A 23,735-nucleotide genomic window follows, 5' to 3' on the forward strand; every position below is an offset into this window, starting at 1 on the left:
TGAGATCTGGTGATTGTGGGGGCCACCTAAGCAAGGTAAAGTCTCCCTCATGTTCTTGAAACCACTCCTGCACAATACAAGCACCGTGGCATGGCGCATTGTCTTGTTGGAAGAAGCCATCTCCATTGGGATACGCCATCAACATGATAGGATAAACTTGATCAGCAATGATACTTAGGAATGTTGTGCTATTCAGACATTGTTCCACACGAATTAAAGGGCCCAAATCATGCCAGGAAAACATGCCCCAAACCATAACACTGACCCCACCAGCTTGAAGGGTTGTATTCATGCATGTGGGGTACATGCTTTCATGCTGTTTCCGCCAAATTCTTACTCTGCCCTCTGCATGATGCAACTGGAAATGTGATTTATCAGACCACATGACTTTTTTCCAATGCTCGACTGTCCAATCCTTGTGTTCCTGTGCGAATTGGAGATGTTTTATCTTGGTAACTGCAGACAGCAAAGGTATTCAAACAGGCCTTTGGCTGTTTTGCTGATACTCGCTCCATGGCTCTGAGCGCCAACAATCATCCCACGTTCAAAGGCTGTTAAATCGTGTTGTTTACCCATATCTTCAGAAAAAAATCACTTCTACTGTTGTGGTAAACAACCTGCTTCCCTATTTATAATGGTCTGGCCCTCTAGCAACTTCAGTGCGAAATTATAGCTAATTTGCTTACAAATGTCAGGTGGTCATAATAATCTGGCCACTCAGTATGTATGTGTGTGTGTGTGTGTGTATATATAAATTCTAAGAGGGTATGCCAATTTGTTTGTGTACACATATATGTGGATTTTTCAGCAAACATGTTTCCTAATTTTTCCTTTTTATTTATTTTTATTGTTGAGAGTATTACAGATGTCCTCCATTTTCCCTCTTTGCCCCTCTCCACCCAGCCCCCACCCCCACTCCAGGCCTTCAACACACTACTGTCTGTGTCTATGGGCTATGTATATATGCATATAAGCTCTTTTTCAAATCTCTTCCAATCATTTCTCCCCCCTCCCCTCTGAGCTCTGTCAGTATGTTCCATTCTTCCATGTCTCTGGACCTATTTTGGTTATTCATTTATTTTCTACATTAGAATCCACATATAAGTGAGATCATATATTTGTCTTTCTCTGACTTACTTATTTTGCTTAGCATAATAATATCCAGGTCCCTCCATACTGTCTCAAAGGGTAAGAGATCCTTCTTTTTTTACAGCTACATAGTATTCCATTGTGTAAATGTACCACAGCTTTTTTATCCACTCATCTACTGGTGGGCACTTGGACTATTTCTAGATCTTAGGTATTGTAAATAATGCTGTTACTAACATCAGGGTGCATATACATTTTTGAATTGGTGTTTCTGGATTCTTAGGATATATTCCCAGAAGTGAGATTGTTGGGACAAACAGCAGTTCCATTTTTAATTTTTTTGAGGACAATTCACACTGTTTTCTACCATGGCTGCACCAGTCTGCATTCCCACCAGCAGTGTACTAGCATTCCTTTTTCTCCACATCCTTGGCAGCACTTGTTTGTTGATTTATTGATGGTAGCCATTTTAGAAGGCATAAGGTGATATCTCATTTGTAGTTTTACTTTGTATCCCAAAGCTTATGTTGCTATTTAAATTATCAAGTGTCTTCTACTTACATACTACTTTTAGAATAGTGTAATATCTTTGAAAATGGTAGCTACACATTCTGAAATGCATGTAGTGAAGTATTTAAGAACACTTGTAATAAAGATGTTTCTAAGAATGCTAAAAATGAATAATTTATCAATGTCAAATGATGAGGTGAGGTGGGGAATTTGATTTATAATGTTTACATAAATGAGTCACAAAGTGGATGAAGGATCAAAATATTAAAACATTGAAAATGCCATGGATAAAAAAATAGAGATTCAATTTTGTTGGTGCTTAGGATATACCATTTTGTCCCTTTGTCTCAACATGAACAATTTTCAAAACAGATCATAGATTGAATTATAAATTAAGAAAAGTTGGTCTTGGGGCCTTTTTACTTCCATTCCTCATCTACTGCCAGCTGCAGAATTATACAATGCCACCCAATACTTTACCTCACTCTTATCCATACACATACTACTTCAATTTTTAACAGTTTTGAGACATTCTGTAATATATTTTAAAATATATTTTCATTGAAAAACAGGGTATTACAATAAGACAATATTTTAATAAACAAATATCTAATATCCTGTTCTTTTCTACTTAAACAAAATAGAGATAGACTCATGGGTAGAGAGCAGGCAGACAGCTTTGGTGTGAGGGTTGAGGGTGAAGGAGGTTTGGGGGGGTGGAAATTATTTGCTACACTTTCCTTAAAGAAAATATATTTTCCTTATTTTTTGAAACCAATGTAGTTGGCCATTGGCTGGCTTGTCAGCTGCCTAAGCAGGAAAAAGTTTCTTTTCATTCTGTCTTTATGATTGCACTACATAAATCTACTGTTTTTATCTACAAATTTGTCTTTTCAAATGAATGTTATTAACAAGACAAGAAATAACAAGTGTTGGAGCGGTTGTGGAGAAAAAAGAACCCTCATTCACTGCCAATGGAAATGTAAACTGGCACAGCCACTATGGAAGATAGTATGGAGATTCCTCAAAAAATTAAGAATAAAGTTACCATATGACCCAGTAACCCATCTTCTGGGTATCTACCCAAAACTTTTAAAACATTTATTTGCAAAGATATATGCAGTCCTATGTTTATTGCAGCATTATTCACAGTGGCCAAGACATGGAAACAACTGCAGTATCTTTCAGTAGATGATTAGATAAATATGTGGTACATATACACAATGTAATTTTGTGACAACATAGATGGATCTTGAGAATGAAACAAGTCAGACAGAAAAAGCTAAGAACCATATAATTTCACTCATATGTGGGATATAAAACTGAAAACAACAAATGAATAAGCAAGAAAAACAAACAAAAACTCATAGAAACAGACAACAGTATAGTGGTTACCAGAGGTAAGGGGTACTGGGGCTTATTAAAGGGTAAAGGGGGCCAAATATAAGGTGACAAAAGATTTGCCTTTGGGTGGTGGGCACACAATGCAGTATAAAGATGATGTATTATAAAATTGTACACTTAAAACCTATATAATTGTATTAACTGTCACCCCCATAAATGTAATTAAAATATTTTAATTAATTAATTAATTTGTTTTTAGAGAGAGGGGGAAGGGGAGAGAGGAAGAGAGAAACATTGATTTATTATTTAACTTATTTATGCATTCATTGGTTTATTCTTTTATGTATCCTGACTGGGAATTGAACTCACAACCTTGGTCTGTTGGGATAACACTCTAATCAACTGAGCTACCCTGCCATGGCCCAATGAAAAAATTTTAAAAAATTAATTACCCTAGACAGTTTAGCTCAGTGGATAAAACACTGGCCTGCGGACTAAAGGTCCTGGGTTTGATTCTGGTCAAGGGCACATGCCGGGGTTGTGGGTTCGATCCCAAGTAGGGGGCATGCAGGAGGCAGACAACCAATGATTCTCTCTCATCATTGATGTTTCTATCTTTCTCCCCCTCTCCCTCTCTGAAATCAATAAAAATAAAAAATTTTAAAAAATTTAATTGCCTCAGTGTTCTGACTCATTACCCTTCCTTAAATGAAAGCCTTAAAAGGCTCTCCACTGTACAAAATAACACCTACAATGAATTTAATCTCAAGGTCTTTCATAACGTGGCTACATTTCAAATTACTTCCATACAGAAACTATCTATTCAAATAAACCAAACTATTCACATTCCTGCAAACATCCTAAATTATCTCATGCCTCTACTTTTGATATGGTATGTTTCACACCCTAAGTCTTCCAAATCACCACTCACTTGAAATCCGATGTCTTCTTCAAATGTCTGTTAATCTCAGTTTCTTTTGTGTTTCTCTCACTCTTTTCACATATAGCTTTCATATGTTGTAATTATTTGCTGACATATGGTGTTTCTCTACTAGTCTGAAACATAGTAGAAATTATGAAGTATCCATAAATTAATCTTTTACTCTTCTTTACTCCTAGAATGGTTATAGAACATAGTAGATACTTCCATAAATGGAAGTCAAAAGCAAATTAATACTGCATCACTGACTCAGTGGATCTCAACAAGAGGCACTCCTCAATTCCCCCTGTGTAGTATGGAAATATTTAGGAGTATATTTGGTTATTGAAACAAATGAAGAGCACTATTGATATTTAGTGGAAAAAGTCAAGCATGCTAAACTTCCTGCACTGTTTGGGGCAGTCTCTCACAAATAATAACTATACTCCCACTATGCCCACATATCTCCCAAAATATCAATAACATACCTCTTGAGAAACAATGGCTATGTTCTTGGATATTTGGTTGGTAATTTTGTCCTAAAAAGTAAATTTCCATAGGAATGAAAAGTTAACACCCATAGAAAAGTTCAAGATATATGTGCCATTATTGGTAGTACTAGAAACTATACAACTGAAATTCAACTGAAGTCATGAGCTTGTCTGAACTAGGAGAGATACTACACTACACATCTGCCTTTAGTGTGTATTACTGTATTGACGAACCAAGCAGCATACATGGACTCATCACCTACCATATTGGTTTTTTTAAAATATATTTTATTGATTTTTTTACAGAGAGGGATAGAAAGTTAGAAACATTGATGCGAGAGAAACATCGATCAGCTGCCTTCTGCACACCCCCAACTGGGGATGTGCCTGCAACCAAGGTACATGCCCTTGACCGGAATCGAACCTGGGACCCTTCAGTCCACAGGCCGACGCGCTACCCACTGAGGCAAACCGGTTAGGGCAATCATATTGTTAAGGACTGTATTAACTGCTGAGGAGTCATAGAGGAACTAACAGAAGATTATTCCAAAGGAATAGAGAACTATTTCAATAAAGATAGCATGCCCACTGAAAGTCTAACAATTAGAACAAAGCACCAGCATACATCAAGTCTCAGATCAAACTAAATATTTGTAAACAGTAGATCTCTCTAACCTCATATATTATTGAGATACATGTTCCATAGTCTTGGGGGGATTTTATGACCTTATTAATGGTCATGAGATATACATATTTCACATACATCTTGCTGTTGGTTTGAGGAAAAAATCCTCAATCGGTTTTGAAAAATGCTAGATAAGAACCAGTCAGTATATAGGTACTAGTAATTTTCTGCCTTATGAAGGTGAATTACAATGAAATAACACTTTGTGTCTCAAATGAGCTAAGTTTTGCTAGTCTCAAGCTGGCAGTGTTAAATTGCCACTGCACATTAGCTTTGCTATGAACCACTTACACCAACAATTTCTATAACAGCTGTCACTGTAAACTCCAAGAATTCTGTAAGAAAATTTCCCACTATATTTGCCTGAAATGCAACAGGAAGAATTGAGATGTCTATCAGGATGTTCTCAATACAGTCTGACAGACTCTCAGAGCAGTCTGATCAGCCCACAGAACCTCATACCCAGAAAGAAAATTCATTATCTAGGCTTCAATGTCACAAATGCTAATAATTTATTCCCAGTTTCTGTTCTGTAAGGTTTATATATCCCCATACAGGAAACTAGCTCATAGTTGTTTTTCACAACCAAAATCCAGTCTAATGTTAAAATATTATGTACATTTTTTAAAACTATGCCTCTAAACACATTCAAGAGAAAATAAGGAAACAACTCTTTTAAAAGTATCTTGAATGCAGACACCATACCAAAGATCTTTGATTTATGTCTAACAAGCAGATTTGATTTACTCTTGACTCTAATGCACAGGCACAGATAGCACTCTAATCCCATTTCAGCCCACAGTTTCTATTCTTTCACTAATCTAGAAACCACTTAATAATGTTTTTAAAGAAATATTTGTATTGATATTTAGAGAGAGAGGAAGGAGAGGGAAAGAGAGAGAGAAAAAAACATCAATGTGAGGGTGAAATATTAATTGGCTGCTTTCTGCAAACAAACCTGAGCATATACCCTGACTAGGAATTGAACCGGCAAACTTTCAGTGCACAGGATGATGTCCAACCAACTAAGCCACACAGGCCAGGGCCAGAAACCACGTAATAATTAGACCTCTTTTTCATTGTTTCATTTTTTTTTCACTTTTTCCATTAACCCTTAACTAAAAAATGATAAATAAATAGAAAATAAAGTAAACACTTTTGTAGATTATTCTGAAGTATCTTTGCCACTCCATAAGCCCACAAGAAGCACAAGGTCATAGCATATGGTTTTGAATTTGTGCAAAGGTGACCAGACATCAAATGGGGACTAAAATTCAGCAGCACTCTGCCTTTAAAGCTATGGTCCCTGATGTGAAATTGTATGCCCTTTGGAGGAAAGAGCCCTCCCCCCATTCCTTCATCTAAAGGCACAGTCAGTTTTCTAAGCTGTGTCTACTAAGAGGGAGAGCCCCTTTTTTTTTCTAATTTGCTGCCCAGATGGGGCAACTTATAATTGACATAGAGTTGCGTTATAAGCTAGCAGTGCTCTGCAGCTAGTAGTCTTGATACTGAGCTCTTAATATTGTAATTAACACTCATCATATACATTCTTTAGCTATAAGCTGTTAGTTTTATTTTCATGTCTTAATGCTTATCTACCCAGGGTATATGCCTTGTGACTAGGGTTGTGATTTATATACCTCATGGTATCCCACCACAGTACCAAACATTATATACAATTAGTAGTTAATAAATATGTTTACTGATTGAAAACATTAAATTTAAATTTGTGCCACAGACCAAAATAAGGGCACGAGAAGGGGGAGTTCAACTATCACACCATGAGTAACTACAAATCTATCAAAAGTTTTACTTTTCGTTTCTTGAGTTTTTTAATGTGGTTTTATTTTTTGTGAGATAATGCTAGATAGATTTCCTTCTAAACTGAATGAGGTTCAAATGTCATCTATTTAGGGAGGGCTATTTGGAATTAAACACTGCAAAAGTCTTTCAGATTTCTGAATGGGGTAAATTGTGTTCTCAATATTCATTTATGCTAATAGTGTATAGATAACCCTATTTCAATAATGAATATTAACGAAGAACACTGAAAACTATGACTCTTAAAGGGAAATATTTACATTACAAAAGAAAACACAGAAGTTTTGTTTCAAGATGGTAATGTAAGAGGATCTTGAAATCACCTCCTCTCGTGGACACACTAAATCTACAGCTGGCACACAAACCAACTCTGAAAAACACTAGCTGAGCAGGTCCTACACATTCAAAGAGGGTTTGAAAGGCTCTGACACAATTTTGACATAAATCCTCACCCCACTGTGGCAATCCATAATCCTGAGGGAGCTCACAACTCCAAACTTCTTCATGAAGAGTGAAGGTTTTGAATCCCACACCAAAATTCCAACTATTAAGACCTACAATTGAGAGAGACAAGCCCCCAAAACACCTACCTCTGAAATCCAATAAAGTTTGCATCCAAGAGATCCACAATGTTATAGCAAACTGAGAAATAGTCTTAAAGAGTTGGTATGGACTCACCCACCCCAAGGTACAGAACAGACACAGCCAACTGAAATGTTGCCAGAATATCCGTGAAAGAGGCTTGTATATATTTCTTAAAGCATCAGCCTTAGGTGCAGGCATTTAATTTGACACACATCTAGGGGCCTACTGAAATTCTCTACAAAGAAGGAGGCTCGTGAGTGCCATCTCTTGCTCTCCCTCTGCTTCAAACTAGGTCACTGGTATCTCTCAGAAAGGATCTTATGAACTCATCTAGAACCTCAAAATGTGTGGCTGCCACTCAGGGCAAATGGGTTCCACATGCTCATGGGCCCCAAAGGACTACAAAAAATGAAAAAAAAAACCCCACCATAAAATAAAACCAAAACAGTTCTTAACTAGTGACCGCCCCCAGGACACAACAGAAAGGTAACATACTGGGATACCCATTCTTTCTGTGAAATAGGCCTATTAGCTTTTCTTCATAGCTGTGGCATGAGGGGGTGACTTCTGATTAAAGACACATCTAAGGGCAGATTGTAATCTTTTCCATAGTCCTCAGAAGATAGATGCTATCTTCGCATTCTCCCCCTGCCACATCCAAAACCATACATGCCTTCCGGAGGAGAGCTTACACACATGTCTGGTGCCCTGGTTTTTATGTCTGGTGTCCCTGTTTTATGTGGCTGTCACCCAAAGGATGACCATTGATCACCCAGCTTTGGTGGCCAGTGGGGTTTGTGATCATGGGTCCCATGGGACTATAACAAATGGAGAAACAGCACTTGACTGGCTACAATCCCCAGGGTACAGGTCAGAGACAGCCAACTAAGACATACACCCAGTCTTTCTGTGACAGAGGCCTATTTACTTGCCTTCGTGCTTTGACCTGAGAGGCAAGCTTCTGCTTTGACACATATCTAGGGATGTACTGAGGTACTCTCTGAGACAGGGTCAGTGAGCACCATCTTGCACTCTCTCTAAGCCTTGCTTAAGGTCACTAGTATCTCCCAAGGCAGAATTAATTCACTAGTCTGGCACCCCATTTTTTGAAGCTGCCACAAATGGTAGACCTGTTGATTGCCTGGCCCCGGTGTCCAGCAGGTATTGTTAAAAATGGAGAAATAGTTCTTAACAGGCTATACATTTCCACAACCCAGCACAGTGACAGCACAATCCCAGAGTTTCCATTAGCTTATCTTTATAGCTGTGTCCTGAGGGCAGGCTTCTAATTAAATACACAAGGAGTCAACTACAATCCTCTTCAGAGACCAAGGAGGGTGGTAGACAATATCTTTGTGCTTTCCCTCTGACCCACCCCATGTTTTAGTATCTCTGATAAAGGACCTTGTGTACATGTCTGGAATCCCAGATTGTGTTTCTGCCACCCAGAGGACAGTTACCTTGATAACCTGTCTCAGGTGAATAGCAAGGCTTATATTCATAAGTTCAACAGGATCATAACAAAGAAAGGAACAGTTCTTAACTAGCTCTTATCCCAGCCGTGGGCAAACTACGGCCTGTGGGCCGGATCCGGCCTGTTTGAAATGAATAAAATTTAAAAAAAAAAGACTGTACCCTTTTATGTAATGATGTTTACTTTGAATTTATATTAGTTCACACAAACACTCTATCCATGCTTTTGTTCCGGCCCTCCGGTCCAGTTTAAGAACCCATTGTGGCCCTCGAGTCAAAAAGTTTGCCCACCCCTGTCTTATCCCAAGACTCAGCTCAGAGGAAGCAGATAAAAATGGCCATCTTCTAGTCTTCCTTTGAAAGAGGTATACTTGAATATTTTAAAAGAAGTTACCTGAGAGTCTGGCTTTCAATTAGCCTGAAGGTCTAGCTGCTAACAGATATTCACCTTGGGGACACTGACAAATCTTAGCACATCCCCAAATACTGGAAGTTACAAAAAATAGAACTGATTGCTTAAAAAATCACAAAAGATTGAGAAACAACCAAAAACAAGGAGAGGACCAAATGATTAGGTTAATCTCCTACACACATAGTAACCAACACAGAGTCAATGAAAATAAAAAACAAAGAAACACATTCCAAAAGGAAAAACACAAAACAAACAAAAAATAAGACAAAATGTCAGGAAAAGGTATCAATAAAATGGAAATGTTTGATTGTTCTGATCAAAATATCAAAATAATACTCATCATAAAGACGCTCATTGAGCTCAGGAGAACAATGGATGAACAAATAGAGAGTTTAACAAAGACAGAAAATATATAAAAATATAAAATAGAAATAACAGAGTTGAGGAAAAAATAGCTGAGGTAAAAAAAAATACAGTAGAAAGGTTCAAGAGAAGACTAAATGAAGCAATTTAAAAAAGAAAATCAATGAACTTGAAGACAGGACAGTGAAACCCACCTAATCAGAGCAGCAAAAAAGAAATAGAAAAAGGGACTTATGAGACTGCATCAACCAGCTCAACATTATCATTATAGGGGTCTCAAAAGGAGAAGAGAAAGAAAGGGAGCAATAAAATTATTTGAAGAAATAATGGATGAAAACTTATTGAACCTAGGAAAGGAAAAAGATACGCGTATCCAGGAAGCCCAGAGTGTCCCAAATATGATGAACACAAAGAGATCCACATCAAGACATATTATAATTAAAGTTCAAAAGTTAAAGACAAGGAAACATTCTTAAAAACAGCAAGAAAAAAACAACATGTTACATACAAGGGAACTCACATAAGATTATGAACAGAGGTATCACAATTCCCTTATTTCAAACAATACTACAAAGCTATAGTAACCAAAACAGCATGGTATTAGCAGAAAAATATACACAGAGACTAATGGAACAAAATTTAGAACCAATAAATAACCCACATGGGTAACTAATTTATAACAAATAAGCCAAGAATATACGAACACTGAAAAAAGAAGTCTGTTCAATAAGTGCTATAGGGAAAACTGGACAGCATATGCAAAAGTATGTCACTAAACCACGATCTTACACCACTCACAAAAATTAACTCAAAATTTATTACAGACTTAAATGTAAGCCCTGAAATAATAAAATACATAGAAGAAAATATAGCCACTAAGCCTATAAACTTCTATCTCAGAAGTGTTTTTTTAAAATATTTAAGCAATAAAAAAATTAAAAAAATATATATATATATTTTATTGATTTTTTTATAGAGAGGAAGGGAGAGAGATAGAGAGTTAGAAACATCGATGAGAGAGAAACATCGATCAGCTGCCTCCTGCACATCTCCCACTGGGGATGTGCCCACAACCCAGGTACATGCCCTTGGCCGGAATCAAACCTGGGACCTTTCAGTCCGCAGGCCGACGCTCTATCCACTGAGCCAAACCGGTTTCGGCTCAGAAGTGTTTTTGTATATTTGACTCCAAATGCAAGAGAAAGAAAAACATAAGTAAACAAATGGGACTACATCACACTTAAAAGCTTTTGCACAACAAAGTGAAACATCAACCAAAGAAAAAGTTAACGAACTGAATGGTGATTTTGCAAAAGTTTTCTCACATAGGTGGCTTGTCTTCTCATGCTCTTAAAAGTGTCTTTTGCAGTGGAGTTTTTATTTCAATAAAGTCCAAAATATATTTTTCTTTTGTGGATTGTGTTTTTCTTGTAACTAAAAGGTCATTGTCAAACACAAAGACATCTTGATTTTCTCCTACTTTATCTTCTAGAAGTTTTAAAGTTTTGCATTAAGGTCTTTAAAAAACAAGTATTTTTGGTGAGGTGTATGCTCTGTGTCTGGACATTTTTGCATGTGTATGTCCAGTTTCTTCAATACCATTTTTTGAAAAGACTATTAATTTTCTATTGAACTGCCTTTGTCAAAGAGAACTTGACTGTGTTTATGTGGGTCTATTTTTGGGCTCTAAATTCTGATCCTTGACCTATTTCCCTAATTTTTCACCAATATCACATTACTCTAATTACTATTGATTTATAGCAAGTCTATAGAAATTAGTGTCAGTCATCGGCCTTAGTTGTTCTTCTCTAATATTGTGTCTTTGGCCTTGCCATATAAACATTGGAATTAATTTGTCAATTTCCAGAAATAACTTGTTGGAATTTTATTGGGATTGAATTTAATCTACAGATCATTTGGGGGAAAATGACATTTTAATAATATTGTGTCTTCCTATCAATGAACATAGAAGCTATTCATTTACGTAGACCCTGAATTTACTTAATCATAATTTTTAGTTTTTTTCCCAAATATTTCATGTATATATTTTGTTAGATCTATACCTAAGTAATTTTTGGTACTAATGTAAGTGACATTGCATTTTTAATTTCAAGTACTATTAATTATTGGTATATAGGAAAAACAATTAGCTCCAAGCTTGCTATAAATTAATAAATTTGTTGATTTTTGATTTGTTCACCTGTTTTATTGTTTTTGTTGTGAGGCTGGGAGTGAAAATTTCCAAGTTCTTTACATGGAGAAGCTGAAACCAGAAGTACTCTGTACTGTTTTTTACATTTACCTATGTAGTTATCTTTCCTAGTGGATTTTACTTTTTCATGAGGACTTGAGTTCCTTCAGTTCAGCTTAACGGATCTTTTGTAGGTGATGACTCACTTCTCTCTTGCCACTTTCAAAATTTATTTTTTGCCTTTGTGTTTTGACAGTTTAAATATGATGTGCCTAGATATGGATCTCTTTTGAGTTTCCCCTACTTGGAATTCATTAAACTTTTTGGATGTGCACATTAATGATATTCATAATGATATTCACTATTTCTTCAAATTATCTTTTCTGCAGTTTTCTCTCAGCTCTTTCTGGGACTATCATTATGCATATACTTGTGTACTTGAGAAGATCCTATTACCTGGAAGTTATTATTTTTATTGTGCCCCTCAGGTCTCTAAGGCTTTGTTGATTTTATCTTTTGTATGTATTTATTTTCTTCATATGGGAAGTAAACATCAGTGAAACCAATAAGTGGGGAATCTTTGAATCAAAGCATTTATTAAAACTATCAGAATTCTTCTAATATAAAGGGCTGCCTTTCATGCATGAGGGAAGTAGAAAACTTCCTCAGAGGTATTATTTAAAGGAGACTGGAAATATCATACCACACACCTATATCTCATGTAATGATAACTGAAATGCTGCATTTCATTGCATGCTTTAGATTATAAAACACATTTTTAAGAATCCCTATTTGAATAATAAATACCTCTATGAAAGGAGGAATATTATAAGAATCCTATTTGGTCATATTACTTTCCAACAATGCAAACTGCCCAAATTAAGGTCCTATGGAAACAGAGCAGAGGTAGGCATACCACATAAAGGTTAACCTTGAAAGAGCTGTCAGACAAACTTCTTCCTTTTCAATTTTTCTCAGGGCTAGAACTGCCTATTTCTATATTGAAAGAATAAAGCATAAATATTAATCATGTGGTTGTATAACACTTCATTTTTAAGACTTAAATGTACATGTGTTCAGGCATATACTCAAGTATTGTGCAGTATAGGCATTCTTAACTTATGTCATAGACTGCATTTGTTAATAAGACATTTGTTTATGAGAACTGAATCTTTTTAACTGAATCTTATTTAAACTGAATCTTATTTTGCAACCAGATTCCATGAGAAAACTGGAGATGTGCTTACTTAGGGAAAAAGTAATAAAAGATTAAGTGACAAATAAAATGGAGACAACCCCTAAGATATATTAGATACTGAATGACAAAAACTGTGCCATTCTTGCTAAAATATAGTTCCTTTTTCTTTATTGCACTTTTTGAGTTTTGGACTTTCATTGGGCAAGCCTGATGAAAAAGACACCAGATGTGTTCTGATTTTAAGCTGGGTAAGAACAGTTCATTTACATATTAAAAAATATGATGATTTTAGTATTAAAATAATAACCACAAGGCAAAATGACCTGTTAACATTTTATAGGGCTTATAGTTTTTAAAGTGTTTTAACAAACATTATCTTGGTTTCTTCTTTAAACAATCCTGAAGGTATACAAAACAGAAAGTCTAATATCCATTATACACATAAAGGAAACTAAGTTTAATTGACTTGAAAACAATAAAAAAGAAAGTAGCAGAGGCAAGATGACAGCCTAGATCTTTTGCTTACATTTTGGTACTCCTTTCATTTCATTAAGGTTCCACTCCAGTGGCATCCTATTTAAATTTGAAAACATTATGTGTTCCTTAATTTTTTTTCAAAGAAATCTCTATCATGTAGCAAAATGTGGCTCAAGAAAAGGACAGCAACTAAAGCATATTTTTGTTGGTGTTCTTATAGATCTAGCAAGTGATATAATCAAAGTATGCCCCTCTAGTCCTATTTATGGAAGGAAGTGTGACATTAGATTTTGATAATGCATGTAATGTTCAGGCCCAAGATTGTGAGGGCTCAAGCAATCACACACACACACCAGCAGTAGCTGCTACCACAATCCCAGAAAAGTTTATTGCTCAACATGAATTGGACACCTTCTCTATATAAAAGCTGCTTGCTTATACCTGAAGAAAAATGAAAGCAGTTCAACAGTTATTGTAGTAGAGGTTTCAGAGTAAACACACAAACAATGAAATTTAAGTGCAAGGCCTCATGTCTAAGGGCCCATAAACAATATGATGATCATCCCCTAAGCCAAGACCTGCCAGTGCACCTTTAAAAGCTCAAAAAGTTTTAATAAGAGATATAAAGTATTAAGTTCTGCTCTGGACATGCTTCATTTTGTTAGTGACCACTCTAAAATATAGTATCAAGAAGTAAACATAATACCATAGGCATGGTCCTCTCAGTGTAGTGCAGTAGTGCTATTTCCTCTATAATTAGGACTCTTTCTTTCTGGTGATAATGCCTAGTGCTTCTATTTCTCTTGCTATAAAGGACAATAAGTAAACTGATTATCTTCAATTTTATAGAGAAATATTAGTAAAAAGTTATAATTAGTGTCCTCCTCAAAATGACAGGATACATAATGCCTATTGAATGAACTCTTTAAGTTGACATTTGAATTCTTCCACCATCTGGCAACAAATTACCTTTACAAGATTGCCATTCACAAACACAACCCCCACCCCATTCCAGGAAAGCAGGTCTATTTATTCACTGATGTCAAGTACACATTACAAGTCATTTGCCTTCATCAGAACATCATTCCTCCTTTTCTCCCTCTATTCAATTTTACTTATATTTAAAATCCCAACTATGCTATGAAGCTCTACCTGAATAGTATAGCTTAAAATAACCTCTCCCTTCTATGGAAACTTGTGGTTTCTACAACTTAATTTGCACTTCATTCATACTCTCTGTAGATATCATACACTGATTATTTAACTTTGTTAAATCTTTATATTTCAAGTCTTATAACCCCAATTATATTGTAGAATTTTGAGACCAAAAGACCATAATTTTTATTTGGAAAATGGGAAATAAGAGAAACACTCTAAAATACCTCTAGTCTATTAATTAATGATTCCGCATTATGTGTACATAGATGTTTCTGATTGGTCTTGACCTCCTAGACCAATATATGGGTACAGAACAAAAAAGAAACTACTGACCTATTTTTTTGAAAGACTTCCAATGGTTTCGAGAGTTTTAGTCATATCTTGAGCCCTGAAAATTTAAATGTCAGGAATTTCTCCCAGTATGTAGACAAAGAAATGGAAAAGTATACTTTTTCAGTCTATAGCAAGTACTACTTTCCTGATACATCACTTTGAAAGCCTTCCTCTCTTATTTTTTAAAACATTGTTTCATTGGGTCTACGGATCTAAGTGATAAAAAGTTATGACACTATAGGATTGTAAACAGAAAAGATAGTTGAAAGTTTCTATACTATTCTTCTTCTATTGCTTAATAATAAATTACCACAAACTTAGCAGTTTAAAACAACCATTTAATATCTTACAGCTTCTATAGTCTAAAACTTTTTATACAGTATATCTGGAGTCCTGCTAAGGGTCTCATGAGGCTGAAATCAAGTTGTTTGCCAAGGATGTAATCTCATCTAAGGCTCAGAGTTTTCTTTCCAGATCACTGGTTTTTGGAAGAATTTTATACCTTATAGTTGTAGGACTGAGTTCTTCACTTTCTTTCTGGCTATCAACTGGAGGCAATTCTCTACTTCTATAGGTTGATCATACTCTCTGCAATATGGCAGTTTTCTCCCTCAAGACCAGCTGGAGATTCTCTGTTTTACCTTATAGTAAAGGCTCACCAGATTATGCCAGGTACACTAAGGATAATATCCATTCTTTAAATGGATATGGAAGCAACCAAGTGCCCATCAGTAGCTGAGTGAATAAAAAAGCTATGGTACACATATAAAATTAAATATTACTCAGCCATAAAAATAATGAAATATTATAATTTGCAACAGCATGAGTAAATCTAGAGGGTTTTATCCTACCATTTGCAACAGCATGGGTGGAGCTGGAGAGCATTATACTAAGTGAAATAAGTCAGTCAGAGAAAGATAAATATCACATGCTCTCACTCATTTGTGCATTATAATGAACAACATAAACCGATGAACAAAAACAGATGTAGAGACAGAGAAGCATCGATCAGATGCTCAAAACTCAGAGGGAAGATAGGGGAGGGTGGGGGTGAGGGGCAGAGATCAACCAAAAGACTTGTATGCATGCATATAAGCATAAACGATGGATGTGGACTACAGGGGGTGAGGGTGAGGGCAGGATTGGGGGGATGAGAGTACATTGGGGGGATAAGGATACATTTGTAATATCTTTTTTAAAAAAATATATTTTTATTGATTTTTTACAGAGAGGAAGGGAGAGGGATAGAGAGTCAGAAACATCGATGAGAGAGAAACATCGACCAGCTGCCTCCTGCACACCCCGCACTGGGGATGTGCCCGCAACCAAGGTACATGCCCTTGACCGGAATCGAACCCGGGACCCCTCAGTCCGCAGGCCGACGCTCTATCCACCGAGCCAAACCGGTTTTGGCACATTTGTAATATCTTAATCAATAAAGGGAAAAAATGGAGTCCATGATAAAAATTGCTGAAATATGCTCTCTAAATGGAATCTACCCTCTCACAGTTCTATCATTTACATCTTTTTCATTAAAGAAGGAAATAGTACTACAGCTTCTGAGAAATGAAGTTTTTGTAATCCATACATCCATATGGTATAACTCTTGAAAATGAAAATGGCTCTTCTACTCCAGAGACAATTAATTAGGAGTTAAAAGATTTTCTCTCCTGGAACAGGGAACAATGAACATTAGTTCGAAATCAAATAATTATGAACATATTTATTATAGGCCATTGCTAGGCTGCTAAACCAAAATAGAGTACTCTTGCTTCAAAAGCCAATAAATATTTTACTTATATCTTCCAAGTCTAGTAGATTGATACCTCAGTATGGTATAATATAAAAGCAAAATGGCACTTTATTACATAAAGTAGCTGTTCTAAGTTAATTGAGGCAAGCATAGATCTACATCATCTGCAAACATGGGATGATTTTTTTTCATTTTTTTTTTGCTACCTCAACTCCGATGCAAGCCAATGAGCATAATTCTTGTCCCAATGAACATAATTCCTGTTCCAATGAGCATAATTCCTATTTTAAGCCAATGAGCATAATTGCTGTTCCAATATTTTTATCATGTACCATGCCCACTTGGTTGTCAATTTCAGATTATTAATGAATGAACATCATTAATCTATCAAGATGATCAACAATAACACACTAAGATTATATCATTAAAAAAACAACTTGAAGTTTCAAATTCTCAGTTCTTTCAGCTGCTACTAGAATTGAATTTATATCTATGGTTTCCAAATAAGAGTTATTGTCCCTGTCTCATATTACTATGATTTGCCATTTTTTGCCAATCTTAAATTTTTCAGGTTCTGTAACAACTAAGAAATGCAGACATACAAATTAGCACATGCCAACTTCTATGTTTAATAGCTTTACAGTTTGCAAGCAAAATTCTATTTGTTGACAAGCTTAATGACTGTGTTATAGTATTTAGGGTTCTTAGTGACAGAAAAAGCATAATGTTGCATGATGTCATTTTTTGTGTACATGATGTCATTTTAACACAGATGACAGATATTTATTTCCCCCTTCTTTCTTACATTTGCATAAAATCACCAAGATATCCTGTATAGTTCCACTTACATCTTATATGTGTTACATCAGAACACAAATAATTATTTGAGCACAGCTGGTGTGGCTCAGTGTTTGAGCATCTACCCATGCAGCAAGAGGTTTCCAGTTTGATGCCTCATCAGGGCACATGCCTGGGTTGTGGGCTCAATCCCTGGTGAAGGGTGTGCAGGAGGCAGCCTATCAATGTTCTCTCTCACCAATGTTTCTAGCTCTCTCTTCTCTCCCCCCCCTCTCTCTCTCAAACAAAAAGAACTTATTTGAAAAAGTAGTGTATTTTGCTTTTCCCTAGAAGGTCTCATTTAACTAGTGGAATGGAAAGAATAATAAACCCGGGTTTTGATAGCTTGCTTTGTTGTTTTCCCATGACAACTTAGTTAATATTCTGAGCCTCGGTTTCCTCTCTAGTAAGCAAGACAGATCACCAGGGGGTGGGGGTGCAGGGAATATCAAAATAACTTAACAGGAAAAATTCAAATGATTACAGGTACAGTCTAAATGAGATAGTGTGATATCTTTAGGATTTAAACGGACTTATGGTACAAAAAGTATATATAGTATATATAAGATGTGGTTATTATAATTGCTAAGTTAATGGGAGAAATTAGAAGCAAAGGTCCGAAATGTGAGTGCATATTTCTCTTTCCATAACTAGACCCTCTTTGGCAGATAATTAGTAGATAGATGATGATGATAGATAGATAGATAGATAGATAGATAGATAGATAGATAGATAGATAGATGATATAGATAGATAGATAGATAGATAGATAGATAGATATAGATAGATAGATAGATAGATAGATAGATAGATAGATAGATAGATAGATGATAGATAGATAGATTTGGGTTTTAAGAGAACTTGATAAGTGATACAAAAATGTACCATTTCTGAACATTCTTTATAAGCAGCCCCTATTCTCAAAGTAATTATAAAATTAGCAGTCGTTTTGTCATTTCTTACATTCTAAAAGGTTGTCGCTTAGTATTTACAGTGATGTGACTGTTAGAATATGTTGCAGCATGTATCTTTTTAGATTTAATATAAATAAGCCTAGAAAGCTACTAAAAGTGATAAATTATGCCAAACAGATACTCTCCCTGCCACCACAAAAATAATCTTCATAAAATTTAGTGGGCACATTTTACTAAAATTTTTTGGTATCCTTCACTTATGAGTAAGCTAAAGAAGCTTATATCTGAAACTTCCCCCACTCACTTATTTTCCTACACACTCCCTTCATTTCCTTCTAAATTTTTACTTTAAAGTGAAAACAAGCAAACAAAAGAAACAGGATGAGTCAGTCCCCTTTGGAGTTCAAACTTGTTCTTAACTCAGTAGCTGTTTATCACCTTACATTCCAAAAGGAAAGCCAAGAGCCAATTATAGTCTATATCTCATTTCTGAGATTTTCTAGATAGTCCCTTGATAGTGTATATAAATATTTATGCCATCAATCATGCTATATTGCTTTCTCACCTGAATCATCAACTCAGGCAATTCTTCACAGTTATTTAAACCCTTCAGCACTTCCTACAAAAGCAGTGCTATGACTCCTCAGTTGGAATCATTTAACTACTAGTATTTTTGCTTGACTATGAAAAGAGTAGCCTTTTCAATTCAAACATTACTTTAAGAAATCACGCTTTGTTTTGTTCCTGAAATACTATATTTTCCACCATTATTTCATCTAGCACCCAAGATTTTCTCCAACATTCCTCCTTTAATACAGACTTTCCTGATATTTAAACATTGTCTAAAGTGTTGCAAGTGGAAGCTGAGAGACAAAATCCATAAAAAATATTTATTCTATAGTGTTTTCAAATGCTTAATGCTGCTTGTCTACCTCTTGCCCACTATGTCATCTTATTTATTTTTCTATTCTCGCAGAAGTAGACTCTGTAATCCACAGAGTTATTTAAGTATATGCATATAACAAATCTATACCTATCTATAATTCCCCAAAGTGAAAAGTCCTACTGAGGACACTATTACATGCAAAACACATTACATGTACATACATGCATAGGCTGAATAATGGCTCCCAAAATACCTACATCCTAATCCCTGAAACATGTAAATTAATTTGAAGTCATTACTAAGTATCTTGAGATGGGGAGGTTCTGGATTATCTGGCTGGGTTTAAAGGTAACCACAAGTGGCTTTATATGTTGGGGAAAGAAGGAGATATAACTGCAGAAGAGTAATAGGCAATGTGACAATGAAAGCAAGAGGTTGAAGTGATGTGGCCAAAGAATTTAGGAGGCCTCCAGAAGCTAGAAAATACAGGGCAATAGATTCTCCCCTAGAGTCTACAGAAAGAGGACAACTTGAATCTGAATTTGGACTACTAACCTCCAAAACTGCATAATAACAAACTTCTATTTTTTTAGTTCATCAAGTTTTGGTAATTTATTACAGAATCCATAGGATCCTAATGTATTATGCATTTAAGAACTAAAATTATGTCCTGGCCTTTGTGGCTCAGTGGATAGGGCATGGCCCACACACCAAAGGGTAGAGGGTTTGATTCCCAGGCAAGGGCATAAACCTAGGTTGCAGGTTCAATACCCAGCCCCGGTTGGAGTGCATTGGGGAGGTAACCAATTAATGTGTCTTTCTCACATTAATGTTTCTCCCTCTCTCTCTCTCCTCACTCCCTTCCACTCTCTCTAAAAATCAATGGGAGGGAGGAACCAAGATGGTGGCATAGGTAAACACCTGTACTTGCTGCCTCGCACAACCACATCAAAACTATAACTAAAAGACAAATCGGATATCATCCAGAACCATGGGAAGGCTGGCTGAGCGGAAGTTCTACAACTAGAAGGAAAGAGAAAAGCACATTGAGACTGGTAGAAGGTGCGGAGGTGCAGAAGTGCAGAGGTATGGAGGCATCCATGGAAACGGGCTGGTGACTGGGTACGCTGTTGTCTTTTTCAATTGAGAGGGGTATACAAGCTCCCGATTGCTCTGAACTCCAGTTCTGGGCAAGACTCTGAGGACCCAGACTCATACGGGGAGAAACTGGACTGTCTGGCATTGGGACAGGAACGTGAGGGTGGCTTTCTCTCAGAGGTGCTTGCAGCGATCATTGTTCCTGTACAGGGCCGAGGGACACAGAGACCCGGGGACCTTTCCGAGGCAGGGCTAACTGGCAACCATAGTGTTTGCTCTGCCCTGGTGATTCCCTGAGACCCCACACCACCCAATTTACAACCCCACCTAAATTGTGAGCAGAGGCTTTTGCATATGAATGGCCTGTTCTTTTGCAATCTAAAACCTAACAAACTGCTGCTGGGTCAAAGAGTGCCAGAGTTTCCAATAGAAGGTCTAAGGCTCGACAGCAGCCTGCATTGCCTCACAACTGGGAATCATCTGGGCACTTCCAAGCCCCAAACAAAGAGGAAGAATCTGAAGATCTCTCTGTAGTTCCTGCTGGGTGGCCTCAGGCAGTGGCTGACTTTGCACCTCATTGGAGATCCAAGAGCCAGTGTATCCAGTGGTCGGTGTGAGACCATACCAAATTATAGCTCTTCACATCCATAAGTGATACACTCAAGAGGCAGACTCAGTGAACACCAAAGCCCCACTGAAGCAAGTCCAACCCCATAAGGGTGTCTCCAGCACAGCAGTTCTCCCATTTTAGACACAGCTGGACCTCACAGCCAATTGGCCTGGTGGTCAATTCCTCCCAGTTATACCAACAGTAATCAAAGTTTAACTACAACAAGACTGAGAACACAGCCCACAAAGGGGTACACCAAGAGTGTCCACCTCAGGTAATTAGGGAGGCTGAGCCACTTGGCCCTATAGGAAAACTAGCACACAAAGCCACTCTATCAACACAGGGAAGCAGCAGCCAAAATGCGGAGACAAAGAAACATGTCACAAACGAAAGAAATGGAGGAAAGCAAACAACTGGATATAGAGTTCAAAACCATGGCTGAAAGGTTACTCAATAATCTTCTAAAAACCTCTGAGAAATTTAGTGAGATCCTCAAGGATATGAAAAAGGACCAATTAGAAATTAAGCATACACTGACTGTAATAAAAAATAATATACAGAGATCCAACAGCAGACTAGAGGATCCCAAGAATCAAGTCAAAGATGTGAAATACAAAGAAGCAAAAACACCCAACTGGAAAAGCAAAAAGACAAAAAGAATCCAAAACTATGAAGATAGTGTAAGGAACCTCTGGGACAGCTTCAATCGTACCAACATCTGAATTATGGGGGGTGTCATAAGAAGAGAGAGAGCAAGATATGGAAAACCTATTTGAAGAAATAATTACAGAAAACTTCCTCTACCTGGTGAAAGAAATAAACTTACAAGTTCAGGAAGCACAGAGAACCCCAAACAAGAGGAATCCAAAGAGGACCACACCAAGACACATCATAATTAAAATGCCAAAGGTTAAAGAAAAAGAGAGACTCTTAAAAACAGCAAGAGAAAAGCAGTTACCTACAAGGGAGAGCCTATTCACCTACCAGCTGATTTCTAAACAGAAACTTTGCAGACCAAAGGGAGTGGTGAGAACTATTCAAAGTGATGAATAGCAAGGACCTATAACCAAGATTACTCTTCCCAGCAAAGCTATTGTTTAGAATTGCAGATCAGAAAAGAAAAGGCTAAAGGAGTTCATCACCACCAAACCAGATTTACATGAAATGTTGAATGGTAGTCTTGAAGAAGAAGGAGGAGGAGGAGGAGGAGGAGGAGGAGGAGGAGGAGGAGGAGGAGAAAATATTGAATAATAAAATGGCAGTAAATAAATAGCTATTAACAATTGAATCTGAAAATCGAAATAAACTAACAAGGAATCTAAAGAACAAAATAAACTTATGAATAAAATAGATCCAGAGGCATGGAAACATGTAACAGACTTAGGAATCTCAGAGGGGGAGGGGCGGGAAGAGATTAACCAAAGAACATATGCATACATGCATTACCTATGGACACAAACAATATGTGGCGAAGTCCTGGGGTGGAACAGGAACCAGGTGGAGATGGGTAATGGAGGGAAAGGGGACATCTGTAATACTCTCAACAATAAATATTTAAAATAAATGTTACACATGCACACAAGCACACACAAACACAAAATATTATTCAGCCATAGAAAAGAATGAACTTTTGCCATTTGTGACAAAATGGATAGACCTTGCGTGCATTATGTTAAGTGAAATAAGTTAGACAGAGAAAGACAAATATTGTATGATCATATTTATTTGTGGAATATTGAAAACAAACAAAAACTAAGCTCAGATGCGGAGAAATTATTGGAGGTTACCAGAGACTGGGCCTAGGTGGTGGGCAAAATGAGTGAAGGGAGTAAAAAGGTACAGACTTCCAGCCCTAGCTGCTTTGGCTCAGTGGATAGAGGATCGGACTGTGGACTGAAGGGTCCCGAGTTTGATTACAGTCAAGGGCACATGCCTGGTTTTCGGGCTCGAGCCCCAGTAGAGGGCGTACAGGAGGCAGCCGGTAAATGATTCTCTCTCATCATTGATGCTTCTATCTCTCGCTTCCTCTCTGAAATCAATGAATATATATTTTTAAAAAGGTACAGACTTCCAGTTATATAATATAATATAATAAATGCCATACTTTTAATATACAGCATGGTACTTGCAGTTAATAATATTATATGAAATATATGAAAGTTGCTAACAGAGTTAATAGTTCTTTTACTATTAAGTAAAAAAAATCTGTAGCTATCAATGGTAAAGGATGTTAACTGATTTATTGTGATGATAATTTCACAATATATACAAATATCAAATCAAAAAGTCAATACTTATGAGTGAAATCATATGGTACTTGTCTTTCTCTGGCTAGCTTATTTCACAGAATACAATGAATAAAATGAAATACAAGCAAAATAGAGACAGACTCAGAGATAGAGAGCAGGCTGACAGCTGTCGGAGCAGGGTGGGGAGCTAAGTGGAAAAGTGGAAGGATTGAGAAAAAAATAAATAAAAAGGAAAAACTCATGTGGTGATTTTTGGGAGTTGGGAGTGTGGAGAGGTGGAGGACGGTATAGAGGGGATAAATGGTGATGGACAGAGATTTGACTTGGGGTACTGAACAT

This window comes from Myotis lucifugus, unplaced genomic scaffold (genome assembly GCF_000147115.1).
Source record: "Myotis lucifugus unplaced genomic scaffold, Myoluc2.0 scaffold_4, whole genome shotgun sequence".
In the NCBI taxonomy this organism is placed as follows: Eukaryota; Metazoa; Chordata; class Mammalia; order Chiroptera; family Vespertilionidae; genus Myotis; species Myotis lucifugus.